At 39.9% G+C, this 16,890-nt stretch overlaps 1 protein-coding gene across 2 annotated transcripts in view; it reads left to right on the plus strand.

Moving 5' to 3' along the window:
• The window catches only part of OPCML (opioid binding protein/cell adhesion molecule like), a 1,015,190-nt gene that overhangs the window by 38,363 nt on the left and 959,937 nt on the right, over window positions 1–16,890 (plus strand). The window lies entirely within an intron of this gene.

The raw sequence follows: 16,890 nt of genomic DNA on the forward strand, positions 1-16,890 counted from the left end.
CAAATGGCCAACAGACACATGAAAAAGTCTTCAACATCACTCAGCATCAGGGAAATCCAAATCAAAACCTGAATGAGATACCACCTCACACCAGTCAGAATGGCTAAAATTAACAAGTCAGGAAATGACAGATATTGGCGGGGATGTGGAGAAAGGGGAACCCTCCTACACTGTTGGTGGGAATGCAAGCTGGTGCAGCCACTCTGGAAAACAGTATGGAGGTTCCTCAAAAAGTTGAAAATAGAGCTACCATATGATCCAGCAATTGCACTACTGGGTATTTACCCCAAAGATATAAATGTAGGGATCTGAAGGGGTACGTGCACCCTGATGTTTATAGCAGCAATGTCCATAATAGCCAAAGTATGGAAAGAGCCATGATGTCCATCGACAGATGAATGGATAAAGAAGATGTGGTATATGTATATATATATGGAATATTATGCAGCCATCAAAAGGAATGAAATCTTGCCATTTGCAATGACGTGGATGGAACTGGAGGGTATTATGTTGAGTGAAATAAGTCAATCAGAGAAAGACATGTATCATATGACATCATTGATATGATGAATTCTTAATCTCAGGAAACAAACTGAGGGTTGCTACAGTGGTGGGGGGTGGGAGGGATGGGGTGGCTAGTTATAGACATTGGGGAGGGTATGTGCTATGGTGAGCGCTGTGAATTGTGTAAGACCGTTGAATCACAGACCTGTATCTCTGAAACAAATAATATATTATATTTTAAAAAAAAGAAGAAGAATATAGCAGGAAGGGAAAAATGAAGTAGGCGAAATCAGAGAGGGAGCTGATCCATGAGAGACTATGGACTCTGAGAAACAAACTGAGGGTTCTAGAGGGGAGGGGGCTGGGGGGACGTGTTAGCCTGGTGATGGGTATTAAAGAAGGTACGTACTGAATGGAGCACTGGGTGTTATACACAAACAATGAGTCATGGAACACTACATCAAAAACTAATGATGTAATGTATGGTGATTAACATAACATAATAAATTTTTTTTAAAAATCCAGATATGGAGGGCTGAGAATAAAGAGGTGTCTTTCACGAAAAACAAAGCCCATTTTGTTTGTTTCTCCGTTGTCATCAAAGTCACTGTGAAAATCTTTGTTCATTCTTATTCTAAAACTTCTATGCTAACTAGGTTTGTGGACTTTATAGAGTTGTCTGTGATTTTAAATAATTTGAACCTCTTTATAAGTTGGCTTGCTGAGTCAGATACTTAGAGGGAGATGAGGTAATAAGGGTTGGTGAACGAGGTTACTTCATATTTTGTCACTGCAAAAAATACAGAGAACAAAGGAAAACAAAATGAAAACAAAATCAGAGGAGGGTCAAGGAGAAAGGGAAGTCATTGGAGGTACAGATGCATAGTCTTCCCAACCATTCCACACAAGCCTTAGAATGAAGTCTCAAAGGACTGGTTTGGGCCAGGCTTATTTATTTTTATACTTTTTTCCCCCTCAACTTTTTATTTTGAAAAAATTCCAAACCTACAAAATAATTGAAAGAATATTACCATGAAGATTCCCTTATATTTTACTCAGATTCACCAATTGTTAATTTCATCATGCATGCTTGCTTTCTTCAAGCCCCCATCCTCCCTCCCTGTCCCCCACCAACCATTTTAAAGTATACTACAGACATCATGACTAAAATTTACCCCCAATTATTATAGCAGGTATCCCCTAACAGCACCATGATAATTCTCAAAAAAGTGAACAGTGATACAAGAATAATTTCTGATTTACTGCTCGTATTCAATCTACAATGCTCTCAATAAAGTCTTACATGGCTTTTTCCTTTCATTTGATCCAGAATTCAAAGATGATGCATTGCATGTAGTTGATTTATCTTCATAACCTTTATCAATCAAGAACAGTCTCCTACTAATTTTTAAAAATCTTTTGTAGTAATATTGGCATTTTAAAGGGTTTGGACCAGTTATTTTTGTAGATTATCCCATAATTTAGATTTATATGCTTGTGTTCCTATGATTAGATTCAGGTTAAACATTTTTAACTAAGACTACTACCTAGGTGATGTAGTGACCTTTTACTATATTAAATCATGAGACACAGAATGTCAGTTTGTCCCATTATTGGTGATGCTGATACATTCAGCTGGAGAAGGAGCACCTTCTGGATTTCTCCACTGCAAAGTGTCACATATTTTCATTTGTAATTAATATATAATCTGTAGGATTATACTGTGAGTCTATGTGAATATCCTGCTACAATAACATTTACCCAATGGTTTTCATCATCTATCGATGATACTTGCCTAAATTATTTTGGTGATTATAAAATGGTTATAGTATAATTCTCTCATTCCTTCTATATCTATTAGTTGGCATTCTTCCATAGAAAGAGACTATCTGTATTTTCTACAGTGATTTTCTGGACTCAAGGATTCTTTGTTTTATCAATCATATTGTTATAATCCATCATCATTATTATTCTCTCTGATGTTCAAATGTTAACAAAGTTTAGCCATAATGACCCTCTTCAAGTTGCCTCCTCTGTACTTTTAACACATTCCCATCAGTTTTTGAGTACCTTCATGTGTTTGTGGTACAAGATATTCCAGAATCACTTTGAGCTTTGCATGCCCCAGACTTGGAATCAGCCAACCATTACACCCTGGTGCCCTGGGTCCTTTCAGTAGAGAGTGTTTAGTCTTACAAGTACTCAAGACTAATGAATTAAAGTTTATACATATATACATGCCATTAGTTAATCTAATGCCACTTTTAATGGTAGTTTTGAGGCCATCACATTCTGGGGAGTTGCACTTCACACTGGGGATTCTTCTGGGGTTTTCTTAGGTGGCATTGTTTTGCCACATGGGGCATATCTGAGGGAATGTGGAACAAGGGACCCAGAGTCTCTATTTCTGAATGGGTTATTTCAGAGAAGGGACCAGGGCCACACTGGGTCACTGGCCCATCTCTGGAGCCAGGCTTGTTACAGTGCATTCAAACTACACAGGCTGAACTGGCAGGAGGACTCACTTCCCAAGACCTTCTGACAACTGGAAGAGGGAAGAGACAATGTGCAAATTTACAAAACAAATGTCCACTCTACTTAGCACAATATTTTACAAAGTAACCCTTTAACAAGAATACAAACTTTGTCATTGAAGTGGACTAAAGTAGATGAAGATGGGCTGAGCTAGAAATGATTAAGGCAAAGCTATTATTAACTAGTTAAAAAAAGAAGGAGGGGGGCGCCTGGGTGGCTCAGTCGTCGTTAAGCGTCTGCCTTCGGCTCAGGTCATGATCCCAGGGTCCTGGGATCGAGTCCCACATCGGGCTCCCTGCTCGGCAGGAAGCCCTCTTCTCCCTCTCCCACTCCCCCTGCTTGTGTTCCTGCTCTCGCTATCAATCTGTCAAAGAAATAAATAAAATCTTTAAAAAAAAAAAGAAAAGAAGGATACCTTTTTGGTACATACAAGACCCTCCCTTTTTTACATTCTGTTTTCTGTTCTACTTGCTCTCATTTATTTTCTCTATTTTTACTGATAAGCAAATTGGTTTGTCTTGCCATTATAAGCAAACAATGATATTCTTTATGTAAACATTGATTTAATATTTCTTGAAAGCTCTGAGTTTGCCAGTCCCCGCCTGAACTAGAGTACACAGTATGTGGTTCAAGCTAAGGATATCACACTTTCCTAGGAAAAGAGCAGCATCCAGATACAAAAATACAGACTCTTTAGCACAGATTGTGAAATCACAGGCTGTCATTCATTTCTCTAATTTTTATCAGATCTCTACCTTCTAAAGTGAGCAACTAAAGATGCCATTTATTTATGAATTCAGAAAGCTTTTATTAATCAACAACTGTTAACCTGTAATTGTTCTAGATAGGCATGGCTCTCCTCTATGATAGTATAGTCTAATATAAAAGGAAAATAAGGAATAAAAATGTATCCTGCACTGAAGTAAGTGTAAATATAAGTAAAATCATAGGGTGCTATGGAAGCGTAGAGAAGACATCTCAAACTTAGACTGAGGCTAGGGGCATGAGGCAAGGTAGTAATTATTACTGGAGAGGAAGAGCTCTAAAGATGAGAAGCATTGGTAGAAGCACGGAGGAACAATCCAAAGAGAGGGAGAAGCATATGTAACATATGGGGGAGCTACAGGAGTCCAATCTACTTATTTATTAGTGATAGTGGGTGGGTGAGCAGGGAGACTGATGATATACGAGGCTATGGAGGTGAGTAGGTGCCAGCTCTCAAATACTACTCTGTGGAGTTCAGATTTTCTCCTGAAGGCTGCCAGGAGTCCTCAAGGGATGACAAGCAGGGGAGAGGCACCATCAATGTGGCATCACAGGCAAGCCACTCCCAAATGATGATGAGCACACGGGTTTGGACTATGCTGACCTGAACAAGGCAAGGGTTATGAGGACCCAAACTGGGATACTGGCAGTGGGAAAGGAGAGGAGTGGGGAAACTCTGGGATATTTGAGGCATTGAATTAATAGTATTTGATGACAGAAGAAATGGGGATGCAGTGTGAAAGGAAATGATCTTCATGTTTAGTTTTTAATCTTAATTTCACATCATCACTATTGAGAATTCCAGGGTTGAAAGATTTTTCTATCTGTGCAGCCTAAACTACTCCACAAGCAATCACAGATCCACATGACCATGAATTCCTTTCAGGACATCAAAGTCAAAAAGCCAATAGGTTGTAAACAGCCCGGGACCTGATTCACTCTGGCTACCCTCTGAGACTTGGCCTGAACTTACGCATTTCAAAACTCATTCTCTGCACGAAAGGACAGATGGCAGGGGAGTGGGCAAGGGAGAATACAGGAGAGGAGGGTAGGGATCTCGGATGTGCTGGGGTACTGGCTTTTGAGTGTGCACAGCAAGTAGCCCGCTTCCTTCAGAGACGATGTCAAAGAGAAAGGATGCTGAGGAATTGTGGAAGGACTTGCAAGCACAGGGGAGAGAATGATCTTGCCAAGGAACCCCAGCCTTCCAAGTCGCACAGGTATCTCCTGAGACTACCAACAAAGTCTCTGAGGATGCCTGGGACATGCCACTGTCACTCCCCAGCCCTGTGCTCTGGTTGCCCTTCTCTACCCTGATGCTGCTCCAAGAATATGTTGGCAGACTTTGCAGTTATTTAATAATATTATTGCTACACAACTAGATATTTCAGAAGTGTTTGTTCTTAGTTGTATGTGCATGTGTGTGTGCGCCTGTGGTTTTACCTCCTTTTTGCTATTTAGTAGCACATCCAAGAGAAGGTAAATATTTCAAACCAAATAGGATGCAAATGCACGTGTAACAAACAGCTGCTCAGCTGTTTACCCCTTTTCCTCTTTTGCACCTTTCTCCTCCCGCCATTCTCCATCTTGTTTCTCCCTGTACTTTTTCCCTCGTGCACCAACTTGTAGAGGCTGACAGACAAAAACCACAGCAGCCACCCACGTCCATGAACTTCCAGAACAAGAAGCACCAGACAGAAAGAGTTCTTTCTGTCCCATGGCCATGATTTGGAGGAGAAGACAGAATTCAATTCTTTGCAAAAGAAAGATGCTTGCCCACGATGGCATTGCAGAAGAGATCTCTTCCCTTCATAATATGCTCGTCAGCTCTCACACTTTCTCTTGGGTTCAGAAAATAACAGAGACATCAGCAGGACAGTTGACTGATAAATCCAGTCTTAACCTTTGAAAATATAATTTATTCAAACCCAGTGTATTACAGAAAGCCCAGCGTGGGTGGGGGATTAGGTGGCCAAGGCAGCGTCAGTCAAAGGAACAGGATAAATGGAGAGTCTCCCCTGAGATCATTCCTACAGGAGGAAAATACGTTCCACCAAGATACTGAAATTTTTTAAAAAGCTCTTGCCGGGTGAGGGGGAAGGATGAGAGAGGGAGGCTGGCCATAGAGCCCTCCCAGGGGCCATGGGTGGTGAGTAGCAAGCTGTGTTCATTTGGAGGCTCCCTGGGATTGGAAAGAGGATAAAAGACAAAGGCTTCAAAAGCTTCTAAGGGCCACCAGCAAAACCCTGGCAGCAAGAGAGGTCTCCCTGTACTCACACAGCTGTCACCACCCAAATGACCTGGCAAAGTAAACAGAAACCCAAGGTAAAAGGAGGGAAATGGCATTTGGGCCAGAAACTATTAAAGTAATTCTCATCCTACAAGATCATACTCCAAGGCATTCATAGCTACCTCGTTGGTGAGCTAAAAATAGATGGATGGCTCAACATCTAATTACTCTCTGAAAGCCAGTTTAGATTGCTAACAATCGACTCACTGGTCAAATGGTTTGACTGGAGAAAGAAGTAAGTGGATAGATTCACATACCAAAATAAGTTATAAACAGACTTTTTCCCCTCTGATTATTGTTAGGTGGTTAGTTTTTCCTGATCCAAAATGGACCTCACAGGAGAAATTTAGTGTCAATGAATATGTGATCAATCTCACAGTTCAGATTTCAAATATTTGCCCTGTGCAGCAATAATTGGTAGTGAATTTGTCTTTTTCTTTCAGTAGAAAAGAAGTCACAAGACATTAATTAATTTATTTATTAACAGGAATTTGTTGGACACTGAGTACATGTTAGACTCTATGGAGATGGTGGGGAACACCACAGTGAACAAGTAACCCCAGGTCTTACCTTCATGAAACATATAATCTAGTAGGGAGGGCAGAATTTGCACTGTAGTGATTAATAACATGAATGTCATGGAGAAGAGTGACCAAGGAGAAGTACCCAAGAAGTGTGGTTGGCTCTTGTACTTCTACAATTGCCACACCTTAGCTGACTCTCCTAGATGTTGCTCTGTATTCTGAAAAGTGAGTATAAGATTATCTACCGTCTAGGTATCAATACAGAAACTATTTATTGATTTCCTTACATTTCCTAGCTCTAAAGTAAGCACTAAGCAGGGTGAGACAAATAAAATACAAGTGGCAGAAAGCCCCCAGGAAATACACAGCATCATCATGCATAAATCTCCCTATGGTTTCCAAATGAAAAGTCAATGACAAGCATAGCACGGTCGCTGTGCCAATCAAAGGGCTGCCTCTGCTGGACAAAATTTTATCCCTTTTCTATCCAGTTGTTCTTCCCCTCTTTTCTCTCTTTTCCCTCTTCTGCTTTCAGCACATGAAGAGTGGCCATGGCTCTTTACCTCCTGGTTGGTATAACACTAACTCGTAAAGACATGAAATAACAACCATCTTTGGTCCTCTTTAACCTATTCTCTGAACTCGTCTCTGAGAAATGGGTGGCTAACAATCTCACGAAGAATAGTCTTTCACTTTCAAGATGTTGAATACTCTGCCTTCTAATCCCAGCTAGGACCCCCCATAGGAATATAACATCAGACACCTGTGATCCTCAGCCTCACCAGAGATGGAAGTGGGTGAAAAATACAGATCACAGCCATTCAGAACTTCAAAAAAGCTTTGAATCCCACTCATTTTCAAAAATTTTGCTAGGATTTTCGGTGGAAGTTTGATAGAGATTTTTTTCCTAGGTTAGAGGTGGACAGGAACTTTTCAACACTATCCACAGTAAGACAAATGTAAAGAAATCTGCGTTGGGGACTGAAATTTCCCTGGTGTGAAGTGTGATTCAGTTTTGTGACCACTGTAGGCCAGGCATTTCTTAGTGCAGGGAAGACATTTCAAGAGACAAGAAAGACAAGGGACTTTCCTCAGTCCCCCTGGGCAGGGATTGGGGGGGCCTACATTTATAACTTTTTGAAATAACAAATCAGCAAAAGTATCTGCAGTGCACCTTCAGGTCCCTCAGGGGACTGAAAGAAAAGAAATTGGATATTTGAAATCCTATGGAGGGGTAAGCAAAGAGGAATTTTTATCTTTTGCTGTTATGAACCCAATTAGATGTATTTTGAGGAAAGGGTGTATGTATATTAGATTTTAATTAAGTAGTGTTAATTATAATCTATGAGATGTGCTTACTGCTTATCAGATAATTATGAGAAAACCAATTTGGCTGCTGGCTTGTGACTAATTAAGTGGAATTAGTAATGATAATTATAGATTTAATTTTGGTTTGCCTTTATTGGAAAAGGGGCAAATCTGCTCAAGATGGGGTGGATTGGGGCAAAAGGACAGAGTCCACAATCCATCCAGAGATCATCCTGGGCTTTGAGAAGCTGGAAAAAGCAAGAGGGTGTAGCCAATAGCATGTGCTGTAACTCCCCACTGCCCCTCTCTACCTCTTTTCCCTCGAGTCCTAACCATTCTTTCTTCAGAGAGAAGTTGCAGGGTCTGTGTGAGAAAAGAAAAAGTTTGAACGAGATATCACAGTGACTTGATGGAGGGCCTTCCAACTTGAACTTAGAGAACACAGGACCTCCCTGTTCTCATTGGTCCACGATGCCACCTGGGGAAGAAACAGCTCAGGGTAGCCTTGCTATCTCGAGCCCAACCATACTGTCAGCAATGCTTAAGGATCCATGGTATTTTGTAAATTGATTGATTTCTTTCAAGCCACCTTTCTTCCATGAGTTACATAAAACAAATGACAGACCTTTAATTGGAGTATAGGATCTACCTCCTCCAAAGGCCATCAGGATGAACCTAAACTATAGACAAACTGAAAAAAATAATTTCTGCCCCATGTTTCCATTTGATATACTATTTTGACATTTCAATTACAGGTTTCCTCATTTAACATTTGCTTCTGCCTGTTTCCAATATTAGGCTTTGAATTCCTTGAAAGCAGATGCTATATCCATTTTTCATTTTTTAACTTTGTTCCCCGCTATCTAATAGACTCCCCCCTGGGCCATGGCACCAAAGGATGTAGAGTTAAGTGAAAAAAATTCCCATCCTTCTAAACTGCTCCTAGGCCATTGTCTTGTAGCACTGTTATCTTAGGCAAATCACTTAATCTACCTAAGCCTCAGGGCTGCTTTGTTGCTTTTTTTTTTCAGTCTGTGAAATAGAGATAACAACAGTGTGCATCTTAAAGGATGCATAAAGATTAAATAAAATAATTTATTTAGAGTTTAACACAGTGCTTGGCCTATAGCAAGTGCTCAGTACATCAATCTTCCTCAGATGGCCCATGACCACCTATATCTGAACTACATGACATGAATGTAACAGGTGCACATGTCTAAGCTCCACCCCAGACCCACTGAGTCAGAAACTTGGACCATGCCAACAAGCACTCCCAGGAGATTCTCCTGCACAGTGACCATTCAGGGCCACTACAAGAAATGCCAGTTCCCTTTAGAGCACCAGGATTGGTCAACTCATTTCGCCAAACATAAGGAGTGTTATTGGCTGGGCTCACCCCCTACCTCAGCCTGAGTCATGACCAAAGCAGGTTAAAGAGAGAGTTAAGTTAGGTAAATTAACAACCTAGAAACTTCAATTGTCTATGTGTAGTCATTATTATGAGAAATACAGCCCCAGCCTAGCTCTCCCACTGTACGGACTTTGGTGCGTGCACAGCAGGCCCAGAAGTTTAGAGGTAAGGAGGCAGCACTCTTGATATATCCTACATGACTCAGAGAAGGTGTAGTAGTATCAACTCCACCACAGCTCAAGCTGCTGAGTGGTATTCACCCATTTGGGCCCCAACCAATTCACACACTCCCAGTGAGACAGGTGCTGGGAACCGATCCCACACCACAGTGGCTTGCATATGGCCATCAAGGAATGTAACCCCATGACTGACTTATATTCCTTAACCTGTGCTGTCTCATGTGGCATCCCTGCTTGAAGCCATCAGCACCAGCCCTGAACTCTGAATCTTGCCCTTCAGGCACCACTCAAGGAGCCAGCCCAGGATGCTTGTCACTTCATAATCAAGAAAAGGAGGAGGGATTCAAAAGGGGGTTCTTGCTGACTGAAGCATGATTTCTTATGCTTGCTCTGTGAACCCCAACCGAGACTGTGCGCCAGGCTCCCCACTCAACTTTAGCGCCCAAATAATTTCCTTCTTAAGGCAGGTGTCCAAGTACATCCCATCCTCCCTTCTCTCGGTCTGATTGCTTTTATTTATGGCTAGCCAAAACTTATTCAGTGACTACTCTGTGCCAGGAGGTAATCTCTTTGACTTGGGTTAGTTTTCCCACACCTCTCACATCCTGTGAGGTCCCTACTATTATCACCATCTTTATTTTAGAGATGAGAAAACTGAGGTCCATGTGGTCACCTAATTTATCCTATTCACACATTCAGGAGTGGTAGAATCAGGCTTTGAACCTTGACAGCAGCCTCCAGAATCATCACCCTGAAGCCCTCCCTTTTGCTTTCTGCTTTTTCTGAGCTCCAGGTCACCATGTATTTGGTTCCATCCTTACCTGACAGGTGTTGTAATTAAGGTGCCTTTAGTGACCTGCTGCCTCCTGACTGGTTAGTCTCACCTGCCCTCCATGAGTCCCCAGATTGTATACGGCTCCCTTGTGGAGACTTGCAGTTATACCCTCAGGTGGCATTGCTCAGTCTCTTCCTGACTATAAATACCTAACCATTCGCCCCAAGGTCTAGATTGAAACTCACATCACCCATGAAGTCCTTGCTGACCACTATTCCTTAAAACACTATCTCCTTCCTCTGAAATCATTCTTGTACTAACTTACTATCTTGCATTATTTTGTGTCTATTTCAATGTCATCCATATCTGACTCTCCTAGGTTAATTACAAACTCCTTACAGATGATCATGCTATATTGGTCTTTTTAAGCTCAGTGACATCTTCTGTAGTGCTCTACTCATAGATGATACAATATGAATGAGATGATTGAATAATTTTGATCTAAATGAACTGCATAGCCTGAGGGTATCAACAAAAAGTCTTACATCTTGTCTTATGGGGATTATCAAGAATGCAGGGCTTATGCTCACTCTGAGGGCAGAGGTGGGGACAGGCACTCATGGGGCTGTAGCCAGGCTGATGCATACATAGATGACAAGGACAATTGAAGTTATTACCAAGATAATATGACCCACTGATGCTAAACAGCTTTATTGAGATTAAGCATATATGGATGTGAAAGTATTGCACAAATTTGAGGGCAGAATTTTATCATGAAGCTAATTCAGTTCAAGAGACATTCATTGGACAGCTTCTATATGCAAAAATGCACAAGGCTGTCTCTGTCCCAAAAGGGCTTACACTAATCATATATAACAGAGCTTAACAAGTCTTTAGGGAATAGGAATCTAATCACCTCATTTTGCAATAGAGAACAGTGAGGCCCAGAGAAGGAAGGCTACTGACAATGGCCACACAGCTCTCTAGGGGCACATCCAGTATTAGAACCCAAGTCTATTTCATTGTACCACAACCCTTCTTCCCAGAATTACAAAACCTAATCTAACCATGGCTACAATTTCATTTAGTGAAGAAGAAAAGCATTCGGGCCATTGAGGGGAATTATTTTGTAACAGAAGTCCACAAAAGATCATGTCCCTAAGTCCCTGCTGAAATCATTGTTTATTTAAAATTCTATCCTCAAATGAAAAATAAGTGAGGACTATAATAAGTACTATAGGAGAGTTACATCTGAGTTGAGCCTTGAGAAAAAGGGGAAATTTCAACAGACTGATAGGAAATAGGAAAAAACAAAGAGGAAGCATAAATGAAATCATACACAGGATGGTGTTCATAATCTTCAACAAAATAAAACAAATGCAAGGTACTAACCATCCAAAGAGAGGGAAGAGCACAAAGGAAAGAGGAGCGGACCTTGAGGGCTTTCTACTCAGAGACTGACAAGTAAAATTCACCAGCTAGAATTCATTTTTCTAGAAGGAGATGAAGGAGAAGGCTAAAGTCAGAACATGATAGTCTTGGAGTACCAAGAGAAGAAGTCTGTCCAGGAGGGACTCTAGATAGTATCATCTGTGCAATGGTCTCTAAATTACAGACTTCGGCATTTGGAGGTACCCTGATCAGAGTAAAACAGATAAGGCGTTCGTTAAAGTGCACAGGTGAGGCAGGCAGTGAAGTCAGAATAAGTGCAGTAACCAGGAAAAACTTCAGGACACTTTGATGCAGAACTGTCAGTTCCCCACAGCAGATGGGACCTACATGTCTGGCGGTGAGACAAGCTTAGATACATGGATGATGACAATGTCAACAATGGTGTTAGTGACATGAAAGGAGAACATCTGAGAGAGAATGTGAGTTTGAATCTAGACATCCAAATCAGAGGTAGTAGATGACATATAGTTATGGGTATCCAGCAAGGTGTTCCTTGTCAAACTATCAAGCTTGCTTGGACTTCTGATCTTTCTCCTAAAATCAGCAATGAGGAAACTAGAACACAGAGGACAGCACAGGTTTTATAAAGTTGTGACAACAAAAATATCAATAACATCTATGAGAAATCCCTAGGGAGTCTGGACACTGCCTTGACCTTGAGTGGCTCAGTTGTAGAAGTTTGGAGCAGGGACAGTGGCCCTGCTGGGATCAAGGATGGTGGGAACATGGAGTGAGAGGGTCAGTTGGAGGAAGGCTTTCAAGTTCTCTTATTTCCTGTTTCACATTGCCTTTGGCAAAATTTGCCTATCTCAGCGCCAATGAAAACTGTTGCTAGAGCTTTCAGATACAATAAAGATGGCATCATAAATAACTGAAGAAAGGAAAAATGATGTTCTAAAAACCAGCTTATTAAATGGAGAAAAATAAAACTTGTTATCCATTTAACTCTACATTTGAAGGTAGATGTAGCATAGATTAAAAGACTGAAATGAAGGGGTAAAACTGAAATTTAGTAGAAGAAAACATGGGGGAAGATCTCTATAACCCAGGAGTAGAGAACAACTTTTTAAACAAAAGCCCAAAATGTTATGCAAAAGTTTACAGATTTGATGACATCAAACTAAGAATACTTCAACAGAAGGCATGATAGGTAGAATTAACAGATAATGATAGATTAGGGAAAGATATCTGAAGTGCTTGAAACTGACAAAGACTAATATTTAGAATATACCAAGAATGCATACAGGAAAAGACAACAACCCTAAGAGAAAACTTGGGCAAAAAAAATTGAATGATGAATTTAAAGAAGGAGAAACACAAAAGGCTGACAAGTATATAAAGAAATGCTGAAATAACTGGCAATCAGAAAAATTAATTGGTAATCAGCAAGTTTTCAAAGTAAAACAAAAAAGAGATATCAATTAATAACCTGTTTGGCAAGATTTAGAAAGTTGGATAAAGCCAAGTATGAAAGAAAGTGGAGAGAAAAACACCCCACAGTACTTACAGGTGGGAGCGCAGACTAGAGTTGCCACAGTGTAGGGCAGTCAGATAAAGTGATGCATACCCTGGAACCATCCATTCCACTCCTGAGTATATAAACCTATAGGATTCTTACACAGGTCTCTTTCAGACCATGCTTAAAGATGCTCATCTTAGCACTTATGCTGAAGGTAATCAGTGTCAATCACTGGAATAGTGGACAAGTAAAATTTGATAGATGTGCCCCACTGAAAGTTAAGAGTAGTTAGGAGTTATTATAAATACATAAAAATATTATTGGGTTTTAAACAGTGCTGAAAAAAAGGTAAGAAACAGTATATAATATGTAACCCATCACCATTTATGTTAAGTAAAAAATATATACATAAGAGACTAAAAGAATACACATTAAATGCATTTGAATGGTTCTTAATGGGGGCATAACTATGGGAAATTGGGATAACAGGGAATAACTACATAAATAAAACAAAAAAGGGGCTTTAATGCATGGTCCAATGATGATAATGTCCCATGAATATGAGACCCAATAGTCTACATCTAAGATTGTAAATTAAAAGAAAAAGATCCAGCCAGCAGTTGAAAATAAGAGCTGGCAACTCAGAGAACTGAGATAGAGAGGAGGGATTGGCAAAGGCACACCTAGAAGTGATAGCTAAACCCGTGGTTAGGCAGTGGATATATTGCCAAAGAACAGAGCCAAGAAATGAAAGCAGGAGGGACAGAAAACACGGAAGAGGTAGTGAAAACCACAGGAAAAAACAATAGAAACTTTCTCAGTTCATTTAATAAGGATACACCCACCCTAACACAAAAACCAGCTAGAGAAAACAAAATAATTTTAGATCAATTACTAAATAATAGGATATAAAACAGTAATAACAGAAAATTCAGCAGCATACTAAAAATTGTACCAAATTCGGTAGGGTTCATGCCAGGCATACCAGATTTCAACTATATAAGATCTATCAACAATAAGGCATTACATTAAAATGTAGAGGAAAAAGTCATGAATAATATCGTTAGATGCCAAATAAGTTTTGTTAAAATTAACAACTACTCATAATGGGGGAAAAAAAGAATGAAAACTAGGCAAAACAGGAAAAAGAAAAACTTCCTAAAACTCATAAAGTTTTATAACAAAAACTAGCAGCAAACCCCATATTAAATTTTGAAACACAGAAGATAATTCCATAAAATTATGAACAAGAAAAGAATACCCATCCAGAGATTTTGAATAAACATGGGGGCTGGGGGTTGGGGAGAGGGAGAAAAGATAAATTTATTCCTTTTAAAAAAGATTTTATTTATTTATTTGACAGAGAGAAAACGAGAGAGCACAAGCAGGGAGAGTGGCAGAGAGAGAGGGAGAAGCAGGGTCCCCGCCCAGTGGGGCTCAATCCCAGGACCCTGAGATCATGACCGGAGCCAAAGGCAGATGCTTACCCAACTGAGCCACCCAGGCGCTCCAAGATAAATTTATTCTTATCTATGAACAATATAATTGTCTCCCTAGAAATGCAAACAAGTCATTTAAAAATTATTAAAAATTTCAAAAATAAATAAAAACAAAACCAAAAACAGTTATTGAAACTTTCTAAGAGTTCAATAAAGTGACTGGATATAAAAGAATATTCAAAAAATAAACAACCAGAAATCAATAGATTTCCTTTATACCAGTAGTTATAAGGTACAATGATAAAAAAAATTCAAACCAACATCAAAAATTACAACATGCATAGGGATTAATTTTATAAGAAATGTACAAGAGCTATATGAATGAAACTGAAAAAATTATGAAAGGGCATTAAAAAAAAAAAAGCCTTGAATGATAAAATCACCCTTGATGAACTGTGACTGTTCTGATCAATTTCTTTGTGCACTGATTTGGATTCCACCTTATCCTGTCTTACTGGAGACTTTGCTTGGTCTATGGTTCTCCCTTTTGCATTGTCAGGTTTCTGTCTGTACTGCCTAAGTCCTCTCATTGTAAAAACACACTGTAGTATCACCCATATTATTAAAAGTAAAATAAAATAAGATCTCCATTGCCATACAAAACCTTGTAGCAATATATCTCCAAAGAGTTGCCTATCGTTAGTACAGCCAATCTTCATAATTCACAGATTCTATATATACATAACTGCCTATTTGCTAGAATTTTTGTGTAATCCCAAAATCAGTACTCATGGCACTTTTGCATTCATTCGTGGGCCTATGCACAGCAACAAAAAAATGTGAGTCACCTGACGCACATGTTCCCAGCTGAGGTTGAACAAGATGATGCTCTGCCTTCTTGTTCCAACTTTCTTACTCTAAATAAGTGTCCTTTTCTTGGTCTATCGAGTGCCATGTTTTTCCCATTTTTGTACTTTTTCTTGGTGATTTTGCTGTTTAAAATAGCACCCAAGAGTAGTGCGGAGGTGCTTTCTAATGTCCTCAAGAGCAAAAAAGTTGTAATGTGCCTTATGGAGAAAATATATACTTTGTTCAGGCATGAGTTATAGTGCTATTTGCCATGAGTTCAATGTTAATGAATCAACAATATATAAAAAGTAAGGTGTTTTTTTTTTTAAGATTTATTTATTTATTTGAGAGAGCGAGAATGAGAGAGAGTACATGAGAGGGGGGAGGGTCAGAGGGAGAAGCAGGCTCCTCGCTGAGCAGGGAGCCCGATGCGGGACTCGATCCAGGGACTCCAGGATCATGACCTGAGCCGAAGGCAGTTGCTTAACCAACTGAGCCACCCAGGCGCCCAAGAAGTAAGGTGTTTTTAAACAGAAATGCACATAAGTGTATGTATTGATTGGTTGATGAAGATGTTGTAACCAGAGGCTTCTTCCTAAAAGCCTTGGATCCCAGGACCAGTGGTTCTATAATCACTAGTACGGATTTTACAGAACATAACTACCACAAATAATGCAAATAGACCATATTTCAGTTTCCTCACAACCCATCCTTCAACTCCAGGCAAGCTTTTGAACTCATTTCATTGTAATTATTCTGGTTAAGGCCACCAGTTACCTGTTCCAAGGGTCTGGGGCACCTGCTCTCTCCCTCATCACACCTGATGATCCACAACATTTAATACAATAACCACACCTTCTTTCTGGGTCTTTCTCAGAACTATACTATTTTCATCGTTGTTCTCTCACAGCCTCCTTTACAGAGTCCTCCTTTCCTCAACCTTCGTGTAAGAGTTCCTCAAAACTCCCTTAATCTACTTCTTTTGTCAGCCTCTTCCCTGGAAATCTCTTCCAAACCAATAGCTTTAATGGACAGCAATATGCTGATGATTTTCATGTATCTATCACCAGCATAACTCTCCCCAGGACTCAGGACTCCTTTCTGACATCCGTACATGGATGATCTTTTAGGGTAAGCACAGAGTCCATGAAAAACTCTAGATGGACCCACATGTTTTGCCTTTCCAGTCTTCTCATTCAATTAGTTTCTCAAACCTGAAGTCTTTGGAGCCCCTGATTCTTCGCTCACTCCATACAACCAATGCATCAGAAAATTATCTGGCTCTACTTTGAAAATATATGCTAAGTCCATTAGCATTTCTCCACTCCACTGTTTCTGCCATAATCTCAAGCCCCATCATATTTTTTTTATTATGTTATGTTAATCACCATACATTACAT

Source organism: Leptonychotes weddellii, chromosome 11 (assembly GCF_054177405.1).
Source record: "Leptonychotes weddellii isolate Sample4059 chromosome 11, ASM5417740v2, whole genome shotgun sequence".
In the NCBI taxonomy this organism is placed as follows: Eukaryota; Metazoa; Chordata; class Mammalia; order Carnivora; family Phocidae; genus Leptonychotes; species Leptonychotes weddellii.